The sequence below is a fragment of the Cataglyphis hispanica genome, chromosome 14, assembly GCF_021464435.1.
Source record: "Cataglyphis hispanica isolate Lineage 1 chromosome 14, ULB_Chis1_1.0, whole genome shotgun sequence".
Lineage (NCBI taxonomy): Eukaryota > Metazoa > Arthropoda > Insecta > Hymenoptera > Formicidae > Cataglyphis > Cataglyphis hispanica.
The window spans coordinates 6,034,036-6,052,598 of NC_065967.1; the positions used below are offsets into that span (position 1 = coordinate 6,034,036).

General features: G+C 31.5%; 1 protein-coding gene across 1 annotated transcript in view; it reads left to right on the forward strand.

Moving 5' to 3' along the window:
• The first annotated feature begins 7,021 nt into the window (after positions 1-7,021).
• The window catches only part of LOC126854783 (uncharacterized), a 30,803-nt gene continuing 19,261 nt past the window's right edge, over positions 7,022-18,563 (forward strand). Inside the window, exon 1 of the mRNA XM_050601842.1 lies at positions 7,022-7,570. The gene's annotated coding sequence lies outside the window, so the exon portion shown is untranslated. The remainder of the gene's footprint in view (positions 7,571-18,563) is intronic.

An 18,563-nucleotide genomic window follows, 5' to 3' on the forward strand; every position in this document is an offset into this window, starting at 1 on the left:
GTTTCCTCATAGAGGAAGCTTCGTTTTCGTGACAACATTTTTTTCTATGCCAATGTATTTAAAATGTTTCAAAAGGACGAAAAATTATATTTTTTAAAAATGTCTGTGTGTTATGTATATACGAAATATACATTAACTTTCGCAATTTTTGAGATTTCCAGTCTAAATTTTTAAAAAATTTTTAAAAATGAATAGATTATCATTAAAAGATAGTTGGTATTGAAATTTAAAGAGAATCGATAAAAAAGTTCAAATTTTTATAAAATTTTGAGTTCTTTGAGAAATGTCTGCACACACTCTAACTTTCGCAAATTTTGAGAAATTAAGTTAAATTTTTTTACATGAATAGAGTATCATTAAAGGATGGTTGGTATTAAATTTGATGAAAATCGATGGAAGGGTTCATTTTTTATAAAATTTCGAATTTTTTGAGAAATGTCTGTACACACTCTGACTTTCGCAAATTTTGAGAGACAATTTTCATTTTTTTTTTATTTGTTTTATATTTTTTTTATATTCCTCAAAAGTATAGAAATGTCATTTAGCGCCACAAATATTTAGCGGCAGCAGACACATTGCATAACAATAAAAACACGAAAGTGGATTGCACATACTGTGTTCAATAAAATAATAAATTTCTCTCATATCGTGAACACAGAGCGCGCGTTAGCAATCGCTAGATATGATATAAGCTAGTATATCTTACAATCATAAACGAATGAGTGTGCGTTACACGCTGCGCGTTTTGTCACTGACGTGAATCCGAATCGTAATTGCAAAATAAAATATCGTAGCGCGAATGTACGCGACCGTTTTCCTAAAATAAGAATGCGCCTTTTAAGGAAAGGCGATAGAATCTATTCTGTATTAGGACTCTAACATCTACCTACAGAAATAAGATCGTTGTGTAACAATCTAATAGTGCGTGCGTGCGCGTCAGTTTAAGACTTTCAGCAACGATGAAATTTGTCTGCTTCAGCGAATGCACGATCGCTATCGCATGTCCGCGTCTATACGCTCATGAAGGATTGCAAATTGCACATGTGCTCGCGCTCGTAGAATTGCTCACACTATAGACAGTTGGAAAATTTATGTTTACTTGTTAAAAAATATGTCAGTTCAAATTTTCGATGCAAAAATTTTAAACGCCAAATTTATTTCTATATAAACATTCATTTGTTAATTTAATATATCGTTGTTGTATTAATTGAACTCAAATATTAAATTATTAAAACAATTGAAAAAAGTGTAAAAATAACACAGCACGGCTGTGTCAGAATAATGTAATCAGAGTTCTAAGCGCTATTCGTTATATTATTTCTGATATTAAAATGGCTCGGATATTTCTTGATTAATAAATGATTTTTACAAAAAATCTTTTTCTTAGAAATTATAATAACAATTAAAATGATAAATATGTTAACTCTTCACTTCGATATAATAATGTAATTGATCATATAGTATATCAATAATACATATATAATATGTATAATTTTAACTTTAGAAGTTAAATGCAGAGAAAATAGATCACAAATTTATTTTTATAAAAAATTTACAAATTTACAAATTATAAAAATTTACATGATTGAAATGCTATAATGACTTTCCTTGACACATTTTTATTGAAAAGATTATCCCAAACTTTATTAAAGAAATTATGGTTAAAAAGACCATTTTACATAGTTGGAAAATTTGTTTTATTTTTGTTAAAAAATACACCGATTAAAATTTTTATGGTAAATATTTAACAAATTTATGTGTTAATTTAACTGATATTTAAACTGAAATATTAAATAATTAAAACAATTAAAAAAGTATAAAATAACACAAAATGCACATATTTTTAATTTTACATAATAGATATGTTCCGTATTATTATTGATATGATTTATCTGTAAAAATTTACAGAAAAAATATTGATCTTATTTTATAATAGAAGTGAAGTATTCTATAAGAGAATGACTATAGATCGTCAATAATTTTTTCCAAGTTAATTTTATCTTTAAAAATATGTGGATTTATTTCAAATTATTATGAAGTTTGCATTCATTTTATCTTGAAATATTAAAATATTATTAGTGTCCTCATTTAACATATTCATATTATGTTAAATTAATAAAAAAATTTATATAGACCATTTTGGACATGCGAAATATTTAAGTTAAATTTAAACCAAATTTTCCAACTGTGCAAAAATCAGTTTGACCGTAAAATTGCAATTAATAACCGGAAGAGAAAGACTTCGTAAATCGGCCTATCGACGCTTTATTTTCACTGCGACGGTATAAAATACGCTGCGTCAGCCGACAACTTCGTATGGGCACAATGCGTTCAATTCCGGCACGCACCCGAGCGTCAAACAAGAGTTCTAAAATTTCGCAGATGGGACAAAATTGTGGCTTCGACTTGTGGCCTTCTTTGGTGCGACTACTACGTGGGCGCATTTCCTTCTCGAACGAAATTGCAGCTATCTATCTTACCTCGATCGTTTCGGCGTAAGCGACGCAAGGAGTTTCACTATCGTAAACCGTGACCGTTGGCTATCCGGTTTACATAATTATGCGTCGATCTCCGACATTAATGTGTCCGGAAGTGCTCCAAAGATTTCTCTATAATCGGCAATTTGTATTAAAAAAAAGATTATCCTTCTTTAGAAAGTTATTCCAATGTGATTTTATACAGATTTGACATATATATATATACAGGGTGTCCTAGACCACACGTACACCCTTTTTCTTTTAAAAACTAAGCATTTTAGAGACAAACGTTTTGAACAAAAATTGTATGGTTTTGAGGGGAACATAAGATGGTGTCATTTGTTTGACCTTGGATGGCATCGTTAAGGTCAAGTCAAGGACACCTTTAATTTCTTAAATGGAATCTTCTATTTTTTATTGCATATTCGTATAGCTTACGTCGAGAGCTTTCTAAAAACACTATAATAAAGTATTTTTTCATTAAGAATTTTTTGTGTTATTTTGTATCTTAATCTGACATTTTAATATAAAATATAAAATATCTCAAAAATTATTTAGTATTCGATAATTGTATCGTAATACTTTTATGTACAGAATAATAAGATGAATCAAATGGTATAAAGAAAAAATAAATAATTGTTATAAAAAAATATATTGCAAATAATTGCATATTTTTTTTAAAAACAATTATTTTCTGTACACCATTTGATTCATCTTATTATCCTGTACATAAAAGTATTACGAAAATAATTATCGAAAACTAAATAATTTTCGAGATATTTTATATTAAAATATGTCAGACTAAGATACAAAATAACTCAAAAAATTTTTAATAAAAAAATACTTTATTATAGTGTTTTGAAAAGCTCTCGAGATAAGCTACAAGAATATGCAATAAAATGGGGGTTTCCATTTAAAAAAATAAAGGTGTCCTTGACTTGACCTTAACGATGCCATCCAAGATCAAACCAATGACACCATCTTATATTTCCCTCAAAACCATATAATTTTTGTTCAAAACGTTTTTCTCTAAAATGCTTAGTTTTTGAAAGAAAAGAGATGTACGAGTGATCTAGGACACCTGATCTCATATATATATATATATATATATATATATATATATGTATATGTATGTATGTATGTATGTATGTATGTATGTATGTATGTATGTATGTATGTGTATGTATGCATGTATGTATGCATGTATGTATGTATGTATGTACTGTATGTATGTATGTGATGCATGCATGCATGCATGCATGTATGTATGTATGTATGTATGCATGCATGCATGTGTGCATGTATGTATGCATGCATGTATGTACGTACGCATGCATGTACGTATGCATGTATGTATGCATGTATGCATTGCATCGTATGTACGTATTGCATCGTACGCATGCATGCATGTATGCATGCATGTATGTATGCATGTATGTATGTATGTATGTATGTATGTATGTATGTATGTATGTATGTATGTATGTATGTATGTATGTATGTATATGTATATATGATAGAATTTTTTAGATAAATTGATTCTCTCGTAGAATAAATTCTCTGTTAAAGTAAATTTAACTGCAAATTTTTAAGGAATTTTATTATATGAAAAATAATCTACCTCTTACAAATAAAGTTTCTTGTTGCAACGACACTGTCATTACTTTGATGGAATTTATTGAAGTTTGTGCAAAAATTCGGCAAAATTATTTTTAGCACATATAGAGTCAGTATTTTTTTTTTACACATCTTTCTCACATTCTAATAATCAACAAAATTTGACAATATATATAACGTTTCAACGCAAACTTTTCCGTTTGTTTATACTTTGAATAAAACGTATAATTAATTCTAATTAAATCGTTGCTCATATCGAATGACTTTTTACAAGAAATCTTTAATGTCTCAAGGAAGGAGAATGGGACAGGAGCAGGTGAAACAGTTTGACAACTGGACTAGGCGCGGTGCATAATAATTCTGTTGCAATCAATCATACATTTGACTATATTATCTGTGAATCGAAAGTAGGTTGTGTCTCAGGAAACCGCGGTATAAACAGTGGCTGTTACATTCGTTGTTGCTACATTCGAATGATATAATTGCGGCTTTACTGATTTATGTATGCTGCGTATTGAACGATCCACAGATAACCGGCGACGACCAGCGGCACGTCGATTGACTCATTATCGGACAGCTTTGCGAAACGCGTCCGGAGAACCGGACGAATGCAACGGCAGTTAATAGCCCGCAAAAAGTTGCGTAAAATGCTGCTGCTTATATCTTAGTAACAGAGTTCTTATAAACCGGACAGAGTATGCAATTCTTTCGATTTATATTTGAAGAGTTAATTTTCTCCGAGCAAAATCTAGATACAAGTTTGCAAAAGAAAATTGTATGTATATTATAATGCTAGGTATATTCAAAGCGTATATTATTATTTTTATTATTAAATGTATTATATTAAGCGATCCAAGAAAAATATGTAATGTCAAATTCAGTAGTTTAGATGCGAATGCGAAGGAATATATGTATACATACATAGAATGAAGAAAAAGATAAATATAATTTATTTCATAGAAAAAAAATGCTAGCATAAAAGCAGCATGAAAAATTTTTCAGTCATTATTGTAGATACATAATGTTTTTAAATAATTATACTTTAAAAACTTAAAATTAAAATTAAACTTAAAATTAAAATTAAAATTAAAATTAAAATTAAAATTGAAATTAAAATTAAAATTAAAATTAAAATTAAGATTAAGATTAAAATTAAAATTAAAATTAAGATTAAAATTAAAATTAAAATTGAAATTAAAATTAAAATTAAAATTAAGATTAAGATTAAAATCAAAATTAAAATTAAGATTAAAATTAAAATTAAGATTAAGATTAAAATTAAAATTAAAATTAAGATAAAAATTAAAATTAAAACATATTACAATTAATTATGTATACACATTGTGTGCGATTGTGGCGCAGAGGGCGTCTGCTCTCTATGTCAAAGGGTTCGAGTTCAAATTCAGCCAGAAACATCAAATATTCGATTGCCACCTCCCGAAAGGTAACCACCGAGAGTATCTTGTCTAAAGAAAAAACCTCTCTAATTTAGGCTGTTTGGAACCGATATTAAACCGTGTGTAGGTCTCATATGTTTACGGGAAAAATATAAAAAAAACGTACACACCGTAGATATGGGATTACCGATATCCGGACATCGATATCCGGGCGCAAATATTCACGAAATAGAGGAAAAAAAATCTGAACATGGGTCAAAAATTAATATTTCGGAGTTACGAATAATTCTGTAATAACGAAAATCTAAATAAACATTAATAATGTTATATAAGAGCAATAAACTGGAATATTACATGTAATATGCATATAATATATAACATAACATATGCTATACAATTATTATTTTATAGTAACACTCCATGTAGAATAAAACTTATCAAAAATTTAATTAATTAAATAAAATGTATTAAATAAATAAAAAATAAATATATTTAATAAATAAAAAATAATTTACATATATTTAATTTATAAAACTTGCAATTTAATTTTTATAAAAATCCGATTTTTTGCTTCAATTAAATAACAAAAGGGTTATTTACCCATCCAATTTCAAATAATCTGTTTCTGAATCTCTTGTTGAAATTGTATCAGAAATTAAACTGTCAAAGAAAATATATATTTTGTATTTTATGTTAGTATCCTTTGTGTAGTATCTTTTGTGAGTTTTATATGCATTTGCCGCGTAGCGGCAAGCGAAGAAACACGTATATAGTAATATTATATTGCAATAATATTCTGTTATATTATATTACTAAAAGATAACAATGTTAAATTGCAGTTAATATTTAATATTCATACAGTAACCATTGTAACATTACATAGTAACAAATGTGATATACATATTTCAGTTATACATATATTATATAAGTAACTTGTATTATTTGTTACTGCCATTTTATATTATTATAACAAATAAAATTTAATTACCTTCTGCATTTCAGCCAAGGAAAGAATTCCTCAAGCTCCAAAATTTACAGAAGCTTTTCTATGAAATTCTTGAAATTCTTTCTTTAGTTGAAAATATAGATAGTAATCTTCCTTATTAATATTAATTAATTGTTCATAATTTCAAAATTTTTCTACTCATATATATCAGGACTTTCTCTTCTTTTTTTAACACCCTGTATAAGCGAACGTGTGCCTGTCGAAAATTTCGAAAATGTGTACGAATTACAGAGAATTGTAAGAAGCTGTAAAACACGACGGAAGACAAGAAGAGATCAGGATCAATTGTCTCGCTGGACGGACTCCGGACTCTCGACGAGAACACATCATCTCTCCCCGATTCGTGGTCGGCCGCATCCGCCCGCGCACTGGACCGAACCGAGCGAGACGGCGACGCGACGCGACCGAGACCGAGTAGCTCCGAACGTCGGCGGACGCGCACGAATGGTAGTCGGCTCGAAACGCGCTCGCGCGACGGATCGGCCGCGCGTTTAACCTGCGTTCTCCTCTCGCTGGCACGCGCATCGAGATACGTCGTCGTCCAGGTCCAGCAGTGATCGTGTCGATCGCGCATCTCTTCGAATCGGAAATACACTGAGTCTTTCTCTCTATCGCGTATATCCGGTCGATGTTCGTTCGTCGTAAGTCGAGGGCGCGTTTTCAAAAACAGGCGCCCGCGACACTGTCGCGCCGCTCGAGATTCATTTGTCAAGCGCGTTTTTAAAAATACGCGCGCTCTCCGAGTCATAATCTGTGAGAATCTCGTCGAGGATAATATCATTTAGGGGAAAACGTCGCGTGAAAAGTGCAAAGTGTGTACATGATTCAACGACGCGCTGTCGAGTTCAAAGCCGATCTCGACGTCCGAGGAGGATAAACGACACGCGATCGAGCGCGACGACGATTCGTGCTCGAGGCGTCGTCGGATGGACCGAGCGCAGCATTCATCGGAAGAGTGCACGCGCCGTCAACCGATCAGCCTGTCGAGAATAGCGAGATACGGAGGAAGAATAAGCCTCCATTCGCAGGCGTGCAACACCTTGACGAGGCTCGTTATGGATTCCTACCCGATGGTGAGCGATTATATTATTAGTGCGATATGTGTAGCGGGCTCCTACTTTAATATTTATTTTAATGCGATTAAATGGAATATATACATCGTTTTCCAAGCATCGCTATAATTCTGCATAAGGAGATATTTATTCCGCGGCGCTTTGCATTGCGGTGAAGCGAATCGTTGAAATCACTGTGATTGTGAGTCATATCTCGATTATGCGGCGTGTTCCGTGAAATTCGATCGTATCCGGGGCATCGTGTGTCCGTGTCAACGCCGAAAGAAACGTGTTTCTCCTAAATCCTCTACCAATCGTTCGTGTTCATTGTATCGAGGCCTACTTAGAACAGGTTATTTTGGAAATTATTTGTTGCGCACATGACAGCATATACACATATATATTAATCTCGTAAAAAAAACAATTGGATTTAAATTTAACATATATCACATGTCCTAAACGATTCACATTTATGAACATGTTAAATGGTGATGCTAATATTAATATTTCAACGTAAAATGAATGTAAACAAAAAAAAAATTTTGTGTAAAATCAACATATTTTTAATGATAAAATTCATTCAGAAAAAACCGTTATATTAACGGTTTGTCACTTTCTCTTCTATTATAGAATAAAATCATTTTTTTTTTGTAAATTTTAACAGGTAAATCCTGTCGCTAATGATATGGAATATATCTATTGTGTAAAATTAAAAATGCACGTTTTTACACTTTTTTTAATTATTTTATATTAATAATTTAATTTCAGTTGTTAATTTTTTTTAAAGCCTTATCAATTTTCTTAATAATTTAACATTTGAGTTGAATTAACACAAAAGTTTTAACCGACATGTTTTTTAAGAAGAAAACATAAATTTTCCAACAGTGTACACTTACATTAATCTCGTAAAAATATGTACTATTACAATTATCTATCTGACACAAATACGTAATTCAATTATTTCAAGATATTACTGAAGAAAAAAGAAATAAATCAATTGGCGGGGAAATTTTGAATTTGAAATTACTTTCCTATGTTTAAGAAGCGCGCGAAATATGTGAACATTGGTCGTTTCATGAGCCGGCGATGAAGACATTTGTCATTATCGCGAGCAAAAATTCGATCGAGCCTGCAGACGCTATTATGTCATCAAGACTAATACGCACAATGGACGCGTAAGTATCGACCGGCGTATATCTCTGGGGCTCGTACTCTCATAACCGCGAACGGAATGAGAATGGCCGCCGTAATTTACGATCCCTGGAAAAGATCATTACGATCGGCGGTTGCGATGTGCGTCATTTGTCGCGATTTGTCGCGTTCGGTTCGACGCTATGCAAAAACAGAGTCCGGATCGCGAAAAATTGTCCATTGGCGGAATTCTAATTAATGCGAACGCGCTCGTTCATTAATCGTTATATCGAAGTGTGAGAAAGTCTGGAATAAGGATATCGAAGAATCTAACAAAACATTAGAGAGAATTGTCTCAAGTTTTAAATTTCGAATATTAAGCATTTGTGTAATTAATCCGTAATTGATGACATAATTAAACTATCTATCTCTTACCACGTTCTTAGATTTTTCTTATTAATTTATTAGAAAAATAATCTTAATTATTTTTATTGCAATCTGAATATACATCTTGCAATGCAGCAAAAAAAAAATTACATTGAAATTAATATCTTTCTGTCTAATTTATTTTTTTCATAAGCAAAAGGACATCAATATTCAAATTTTAAAGTCCGCGAAATCTCACACACATCCACATATATTTAAATTATAAATTTATTCAGAGATTAAGTTTATTCTAAATTAATTGAAAAATTATATTGATATTTTCTCGATTACTCTTTTTTTGCCAAAAGATAATTAAAAGCAAAAGCATTTAAGCATCGCAAATAATTGAAATTATTGGAATGATATCAGTAGAGCTCATTGCCATAAATCTTGGTCATAAAAAAATGTGCTCAATGTATTTTATGATATTTTATATCGATAATAATATTTTATAATATTTTTATAATTCTAAAATATTGTTATATTATTTTAATATATTTTATTATATTTTAATATATTTACATCGCTAATAATATTTTGCATTTCTCCGTAATAAAGATCCGAGAAGAACGGGAAATGCATTCTCGATGAAAAAGTTCTTAATCATCTTTATTACCACGCACATGCACAACGTACAGATTATCTCGTATACATGCATTCGCCCTAATGTGACGACAGTCACGAGCCTAACAAAGGAATAATCGTCGAGATGAGCAGGGAAGGTCAAGATCGGGGCTTATTCGCATCGAAAATGGAAACTCGCGTTCTCGCTCGCTCGCCGCGGCGCAATTAATCGCCGGGGCCTTCGTAACATCCGCGGAGAGCTCATAACCGCGCTCAGAAATAACCCGCAGGAATTTAACGCGCCGCGGGACTGCACTCGCCTCGTCGTAGTCGACTGGATGAGGTCTTTGGGTTAAGTATCGGGGATAGCGATCTCTCGACCGTGGACACGCCGGCATTAGCATAATCTCTTAACGCGCGCGTCCGTCTCTCCTCCGAGATACAGAGAATTCACTTGCGTCTCTTTTGCCGAGTATCGGCCGGCTCTCCTGCAGCAGGCCTTGCCAGCCTTACATACGTTACATTCGCATTAAAACGTGCACCATCACACACCGGTCTTCTCGCGGCGCGCCGACTATTATTTCGACCTTACCGCGCATTCCTCTCAGCGATTACTACCTGGTTTTTGTCTCTTCCTCCGCGGCAAAGTCCTTGGAATCGTGGATGAAGTCATTTTGTGGAGGGGAAAAGTAATGCCCGGCGAAATCGTTCGCTTTTTTCGCTGTCAATGCACACTGTTAGCCAGTGCATATCCGATATTACTCGACTTGCACGTTCACTGTTGCAAAATTTGGCTTAAATTTAATATATCGCATGTCCCAAACGAACCACACAAATTCTTGTGTTAATTTAACGGATATGTGTTGTGGTGACTGATGACATTAATATTGTTGATATTAATATTTCAAAATAAATGCGAAATTTATAGTAATTTGAATTAAATTTTGTGTAAAACCAACATTGCATCCCTTATTTTTCTAGATTTTTTTATCAACTTGTTGAAAAAAATAATATTAATTATTTTTATTCATATCTGAATATACTGGGTTTTCTAGGATAGGTCAATGAAACTTTAGGTCTTATAAGAAATTAAATTTGGAATACAAAGGTTTCTATAAACATAAATTCGGAAATACTTCGTTAAAAAGCTAATAAACTTCGAAAAACCACGTTTTTTTGAAAAATAACTTCAAAACCTTTTATCCATTAAAAAAAGGAACGAAATAAATCTAATTAAATAACAAACTAAATTATATCAATTTCGTTTGATAAGGCATGCAAAAAAAACAAACACTCAAAATAACAAAAAAGCAGAAACTTGAAAAAACTACATTTGTAATCAAACATTGCTTATGCAAATATAAAAAGTAGTGCAAAGAAACATATTTTTAATGATAAAATTGATTTGGAAAAATGTTATTGACATGTTCTTTAGTCATTTTCACTCTTATTGTAAAATAAAATTTACATTATTTTCTGTAAATTTTATCAGATAATTCTGTAATATGGACATATCTATTGTGTAAAATTAAGTATGTGCGCATTTATTATTTTATATATTTTTAAAATTATTTTTATAATTTAATATTTGAGTTCAATTAAGGATGTACGTGACCTATATCGAAATACTAACAAAAGCATTAAAATTTCATAGATTGTTTTACTATTTCTTCTGAATATTTGTACAAAAACTAAGCACAATTCTCTTAACGGTTTGGAAGTTATTTTTTATTTAAATTTAAAGTTACTATTGATTTTTATGGAAAATCGTCTATTGTAGTACTTATTGACAAATTTGACGAAGAAAAAATATTATCAATGAAATAAAATTTTTTACATATAATAAGGAAATTTTAATAAATATTTGTGCAAAACTTGATTTAGATCCACTAATTCGTTTAAAAGTTATTTACTAAAAATTGTAGAAAAATATTATCTGTCTCTTTTTCTCTTCCTGCAAATTACTCGTTTTTCATTGTTTTTTGCAGTTGATTTCAGAGGATATTGACGATCAAAAGTTCTTGCCATAAATTAGGAAAAATATTAATTACAACTATTTTCTTTCACGAAGACGTCAAATCCATATTATTTTGTGATACTTTAATTTTTTTTCATAACTCGAATTTATTTTTTTAATTTTTCAAACAGTATAAACGTAAGGAACATGTTTTCTTTTTAATTTTGACAATTTTTGCTACTATTGTACATCCAGAACATCCTTAACACAACAGCAATATGTTAAATTAACACATGAATGTGTTAAATATTTAACACAACAATTTTTTTTAATCGGTATATTTTTTTATCAAGAAAACACAAATTTTCCAACAGTTTACATATGTGACGATGATCGTAAGGCTCATGTCCGACTATATAAAGATTGCAATATTGAAGATTGTAAAAATCATTCAATCTGAGTCAAGGAGTGCCATCTACAGGTTGATAGTTTAATATCTTATAATATTTTGTATAATGTTCTTTTTTCTTCTTTAATCTTTATTTATTTGTACGATTTTGTAGAAGTTCATAATCTCACAATCTTTATATTTGTCCAAATTTTTAGTTCACGTTTCCAATTCAATTTCAACTTTTAACGCAATTCAGGATTTAACATTTATTAAAATATGATTCAAGACACATATTGTATGGGTATCTCCTCTCTTGACACAACGACGTTTAATAACACATATATCTATATGTGCGTGTGAGTCTTTCACAAATTAACGTGAATATATTTTAATCTTCACGCGTGGGTGGTCGATTATCGCATGTTTATTTATCGCTCTATGTTTCTCGAAAGCGTGATTCGTTTGTGGAAGAAAAAAGTTACGACTCACGGCACACATAAGACATATCCGGGATAATTTATGATAACTTTCTTAAAAACGGTGGTCCCTCCAACAAGCACACACGTTAAAGCGTGTGCATAAATGAGACTTAATTATGGGCACGCGTGCGTGAGTATCTGACAGAGCAACGAGGCTGTTTAAATTGATGCGTCCTAATTGCCGGTCGCCATTCTGTCCTACGATGCGTAGATGGTCCCCTATAGATTATATAAATATGGATAACACGATATTGTATAACTTCAGGAGATTTACGACGATCAAAGTGACACGTGGCTGCCGGTATAATGAGGTGCAAAGTATTATTTGACGTAGCCTGACTTCGTAATGGAAGAAGGTACTTGAGGAAAGTCATTGTATTATATGCTATGTACATTGCACTATAAGAATATTCTGGCTAAAGATATTATATGCATAATATGAGATAATTTGAGATATATATATCTTATATTTGTATATATTAAAAGTTTTAATATATGTATATATTAAAAGTTTTAATATCTGTATATATTAAAAATTTATATATATGTATATATTATAAGTTTTAATATAAGATATTTATATTTTAATTTATTATTGCATAAATAAATATTTTTTAGCATTTTATGAAGAAAGTACACTAATTTAAAGTACTCATGATATCAATCTGCATTGATCGATCAAATACATATTCTTAATAAGCGCTATGCACATTATTAATTAATAAATCATAAAAATTTATTATACATATATTTATTTATTTATAAATTAATATATATTTTTTAACCAAAATTAAACCTTCTTGATTAAATTTACTTTCTCGATACAAGTAAGTTCAATAATACAGGTGATACCTTTTTCTACTTTTACGATAAAATAATAACATAAAAAATATGTATTTTATGAACAAAAAAAATGCTCTACTGAATTTTCCACATTTATGTACCTTCTATTTAGAAGCATGCAACTTTACATCGAATGATCCTTGCAATCAATTTCCGCGAATAAATATGAGCTAATGAGAAGGTGCAATATCGCTTCGCGATGTAATGTGCGGGGAATAATTTGTAAATTGCGATTCTCGTATGGACGTAGGGTGGAATATTGATCGTTTTAGAAAGTACAGTGTTTCAAAAGCAAGACGGAGGGAGGAACAGCTGCGAGATAATTGGCGCTGATACATCAGATCGCGATCGCGCGAGCGAACCTGTTAATTTATGAACTTTAGCACCGATGGAAGCACGTACAAAGTGCGCACTTAATTAAACCGCGAATCATAAGCTGCGCGTTTCGAGATACGTAAAGGTCGCATAACGAGTTTATCACGTTTTTTTATTTCGACAAGTGTCTGCGTTCGCGATTATATATCACGAATTACAAAATAATTTCTAATTGTCAAGACAATTCTTTTCGATTGTACAATCATACATCAGTAAAGTAGTAGATTAGTCGATCTAAAAAAAAAGTTGTGTAGTATTTTAGTATTAATTTAAGTATTAATTTTTCAACAGCAACAGCAAGCAATACTTGCTGTTGCTGTTTAATACTAAAATATCTATACCGGATATATAACAATCGATGAAAAATTAATACTTAAACTAATAATTAAATAATTAAATTAAAATTTTAGTATTAATTTAAGTATTAATTTTTCATCGATTGTTATATATTCGGTACAGATATTTTAGTATTAAACAACAACAGCAAGCAATATTTGCTGTTGCTGTTTAATACTAAAATATCTGTATCGGATATATAACAATCGATGAAAAATTAATACTTAAATTAATAATTAAATAATTAAATTAAAATTTTAGTATTAATTTAAGTATTAAATAATAAATAAAAATATCTGTACCGGATATGTAACAATCTATGAAAAATTAATACTTAAATTAATACTAAAATACTACAAAACTTATTTTTTCAAAAATATTAACCGGCATATTTTTAACAAGAAAATATAAATTTTCCAACTATAAAGAAATGTTGAGACGCAACGCACACTAATTCATAATCAACAAGTAGCTTGACGGACGCGCTTCTGGCTTCGCGAAGCGGATGAATGAGAGCAGTCGCGTGCGCGCAGTTCCTGCAAATACGCGCGTCTAGTAGATCGCGGCCGATCGAGGCGACGGAGAGGTGCAAAAAAAGATGGGGAATAAAACGCGGTAGCGTCCGCGCGCATCCTCGCGACGATCGACAATGGTGATCACGTGTGCGGCGGCCTCGGACGACAACACGATAGTGTGCGTGAGTGCGCGCGCGCGCGCAGTCCCTTGTCGCCGGGCATCCCGTGGACGGCGGCGAGGCGTAAGTTGAAGGGAGCTCGTATGAATGGGAGCTCCTCATTCACGTGACCGCTTCTCGCAAACGTGACTGTGCGAGACGCATCTCTTTCTCTCTGTCTTTCTCTCTCCGACTTTATTCTATCCCGCTCTACGATGTATTCGAGAACAATGGGCCGGTTTTAAAAGGTTCGACACGATCGGACAACTGGCCCACGATCCATCGTAGCTCCGCAATCAGCTGATCGCGTTTACCAACTCTCTCCCATCTGTATTTTATAAAAAATGAATACTTGAAATTTTTTTTTCTGGAAAACAATTCTATTTTTGATAAAACAATTCTATTAAAATTTTTTATTAAGTATTTGTTTTATAAAATTATTTTTTATTTCGATTTTTTAAGGCATATATATATATATATATATATATATATATATATATATGCCTTAAAAAATTGAAATTAAAAATGATTTGATAAAACAAATACTTAACGAATAAAAATATATATATTATATTCTTTTCACAAAAAATCTGTAATAATAATATAATATACTTTTCTATATTTTTTCTCTTTTCTAACCTTCAAAATTTTCCCGCGCAAATCGCGCACTCCATTAAATTGGGCGGCGATCGATGCGGCGGGAAAGATTATTGGGATATTTCTTCTCTCGCGATAGCGAAGATATACCACGCGAAGCGTATAGGGCATAAATACTCTGCCGATCGCAGACTTTATATCGAATCTCGATCCGTCCGTACGGTCGTTTCTCTTCGCTCGAAGGCGCGGGTCTTTATAAGGAGTAAGGGCCGCTTATATGCGCCGGCACATAACGTAGGTATTCATATCGGGGCTCGTCTTGTACGCTTATCTCAACCGCCGACCGGTCGTCGGACGAGACGTAAGTACCGGATCGGTTTGATGAATTGCTCGATGCGACATAGACACGTGGGTGGAATTATGGGCGATTTACCGCGTCGATTTTCTCGATCGCGCGGCACAGGAAATCGGCGCAATCTACAGTTTATGATTCACTCTCCTCTCTCTCTCTCTCTCTCTCTCGCACTTCGCGTGCTTCGAGAGTAATGCTCGGACTTAAATAAATCCCGTTTACAAAATTCGCGAAACCAATCGAGGGATATCGCTCGCTTGTTTGGCCAGACGTTTCAACCGATCGTCGAGACTTACTATTGATCATAAATCTAATTGTAAGAGATAAAAAGTCGCGAGCGCTGCAACGCAGATAAGGAAAATTGTGCTATATTTCTCTGCTCGGGTCTGCTTGTTCAGTCAGAAAAGTAATTTATTTCGAGATAACGTACGCGGGAAGGATGAAGGGAAAGGTTAAAAAATGGTGGGAGAAGAAATTAAACACCTCTGTTCGAATTTAACGTAAAGAGGAGAAGGTTATCACTTAAACTTTTTAACGTGGGATTTAATTTAACAAATAATACGTTTTGTTGAATTACAAAATCTCTTCAGGTCTTGAAGAGAGAATGAAGAAGGGACGGAGTGTTCGGCCTCACCTAACGTGTGTGATGAATGAAACGCGTAAAAAAGAAAACAGGAGACTGAGGGGGCAGAACGAGAAATGGCTTCCTTTCAATGGGACCAGTTCATCCAGTGTCTTTGAAGGCGGGTCTCGTATCGACTCGGGTAATTCATTTTAGCATTCTCATCCGTATATGGACTAGCAACAGGCTCGACCACTCGTATCAATTCGTTCTTCTCCACTGTCCAAGTGTAATCCCGCCACTAGCGCTCTGTATAATCTGTCCAAGGCAGCGAGGATCGAAAATGAGCTTGCAAATGAGTGCGTGTGTAACAATAAAATCAAGAAAATATTTCAACATCATGTGAAAAAGCATAGAAAGTTAATATGTAAATAGAGAATAAATAAATAAATAGTAAATGTAAAAAGAAATTATATGTACAGGGTGTTTCAGGTCAGGTGAATGAAGCTTCAGAGAATTTTTAACATCTCATTATCTTAGGAAATTGAAGTTGGAATAAAAAAAATTCTTATGTATAAGTAGATAAATTTTCAACCCTCACGCGAGTTTTTTTGAATTGATCAAAAATAACGGCGAGAAAATAAATCGACGGCATCAATGAAAGAAGCTATTACTATCTCATCATATTACGATCTTATTAAATACAAATGTACTTCAAAGTCGTATCGTACATATATATATATATATATATATATATATATATATATATATATATATATATGTACGATACGACTTTGAAGTAACAAAACAATTTCCTTTAAAAAATGGCTCAAAAATATTGGAAAAAAATATTCCTTATATATACATTTCATATATTCTCTTTCTCTTTCTTTTTTTTTTGAATATCTCTCAATATTTTGAACATCTGAATTAATAATTTCCTTAAATCGGAAAATACTAGAGGTAAATAACATAGATTGATCTCTTTTTCCCTCTCTCTCTCTCTCTCTCTCTCTCTCTCTCTCTCATTTCGTGAATGCAGTGTGGCATCTCGTTACATCTCTACGTAGTTGGAAGTTAGAATATATGTCTTCATATGTTCGGGGGCTCAAAGCTCCCGAAAATAAAGCTAAAAACAGGTGTGGTCAACTTGGAAATAGAATATAGCAAGTTCGCGCATTGGCGCGAGACAACGCCCGTGATTTCATCATATCCCGACAGTTCCATGGAAAAACTTTGAGCCAAATGGAATGCAGACACTCGTAATTTTATATTATTGGATTGATATGCATGAAAATGCATCATTATATCGGCCGAGCATACACCGTGTTTTGCATAGATCCTGGAAACTGATATCCGATTTCGATCGATGCAATGCGTTTTAACTAAAATCTGTAATTTCGGTGATATTTTAGATATGCTTCATATGAATTGATATCTTTTAATCGGAACAAGGATTTAATAAAAACAATTAATAATTAATATTAATAATTGATGCATTTATTAATTATAAATTAAAATTAATGATTAATTATGTAATTAATTTATTTTAATTATAATTAAATTAAAATAATTATTAAAATAATAAAAAATAATAAATAATAATTTAAAAATAAATAATAATAATAAGTAAAATATATTTTAATGTATGAAGCATAAAAAATTTTTGAAATTTTTAGAAATAGTTTAATTCTATTAAATATAGAAATATAGAAATATATATATTTATAGTTATTATTATTATTATTAATTATATTAATTTTGAATTAAAAATATATAAAAATAAATTATTTTATGAAAATAATTGAATGAATAAAAATAGATAAATTAATAAAAATAAATTTTGAATGTATTTTAGTAAATTTAAATTATTTAATAAAAATATTTAATAGAAATGTTTATTAAGTTTTTAAAGTAAATAAAAATTTAAGTGTTAATAATTTAAGATTAATTATAAGATTTAATTTAAATTATTAATAATTTAAGATTTCTAATAAGAAATTATATGTATAAAAATTGATATAAAGTAATCATTTTGAATTCTTATAGATGTATAAAAAGAGTTAGCTTTAAGATAACAATTTTTAATACAGATAAACTTTATGGCACGGAAATAAGTGACGCACGAGATCGAAGAGGACGTTATTCGATATCTTGACGATATATGTGACGTTCGAAAAATCGAACGACAGTATATCGACTGCGGGTGGGCGAGGTACGTTACGTCGACTCATTAGTCATCACGAGAGAGAAAAAAATCAGTTGGTCGAATCGGAAATCGGGAGAAGGCTTTCGTGTCTTTACCAATGTCCTCGTCATAACGAGAGA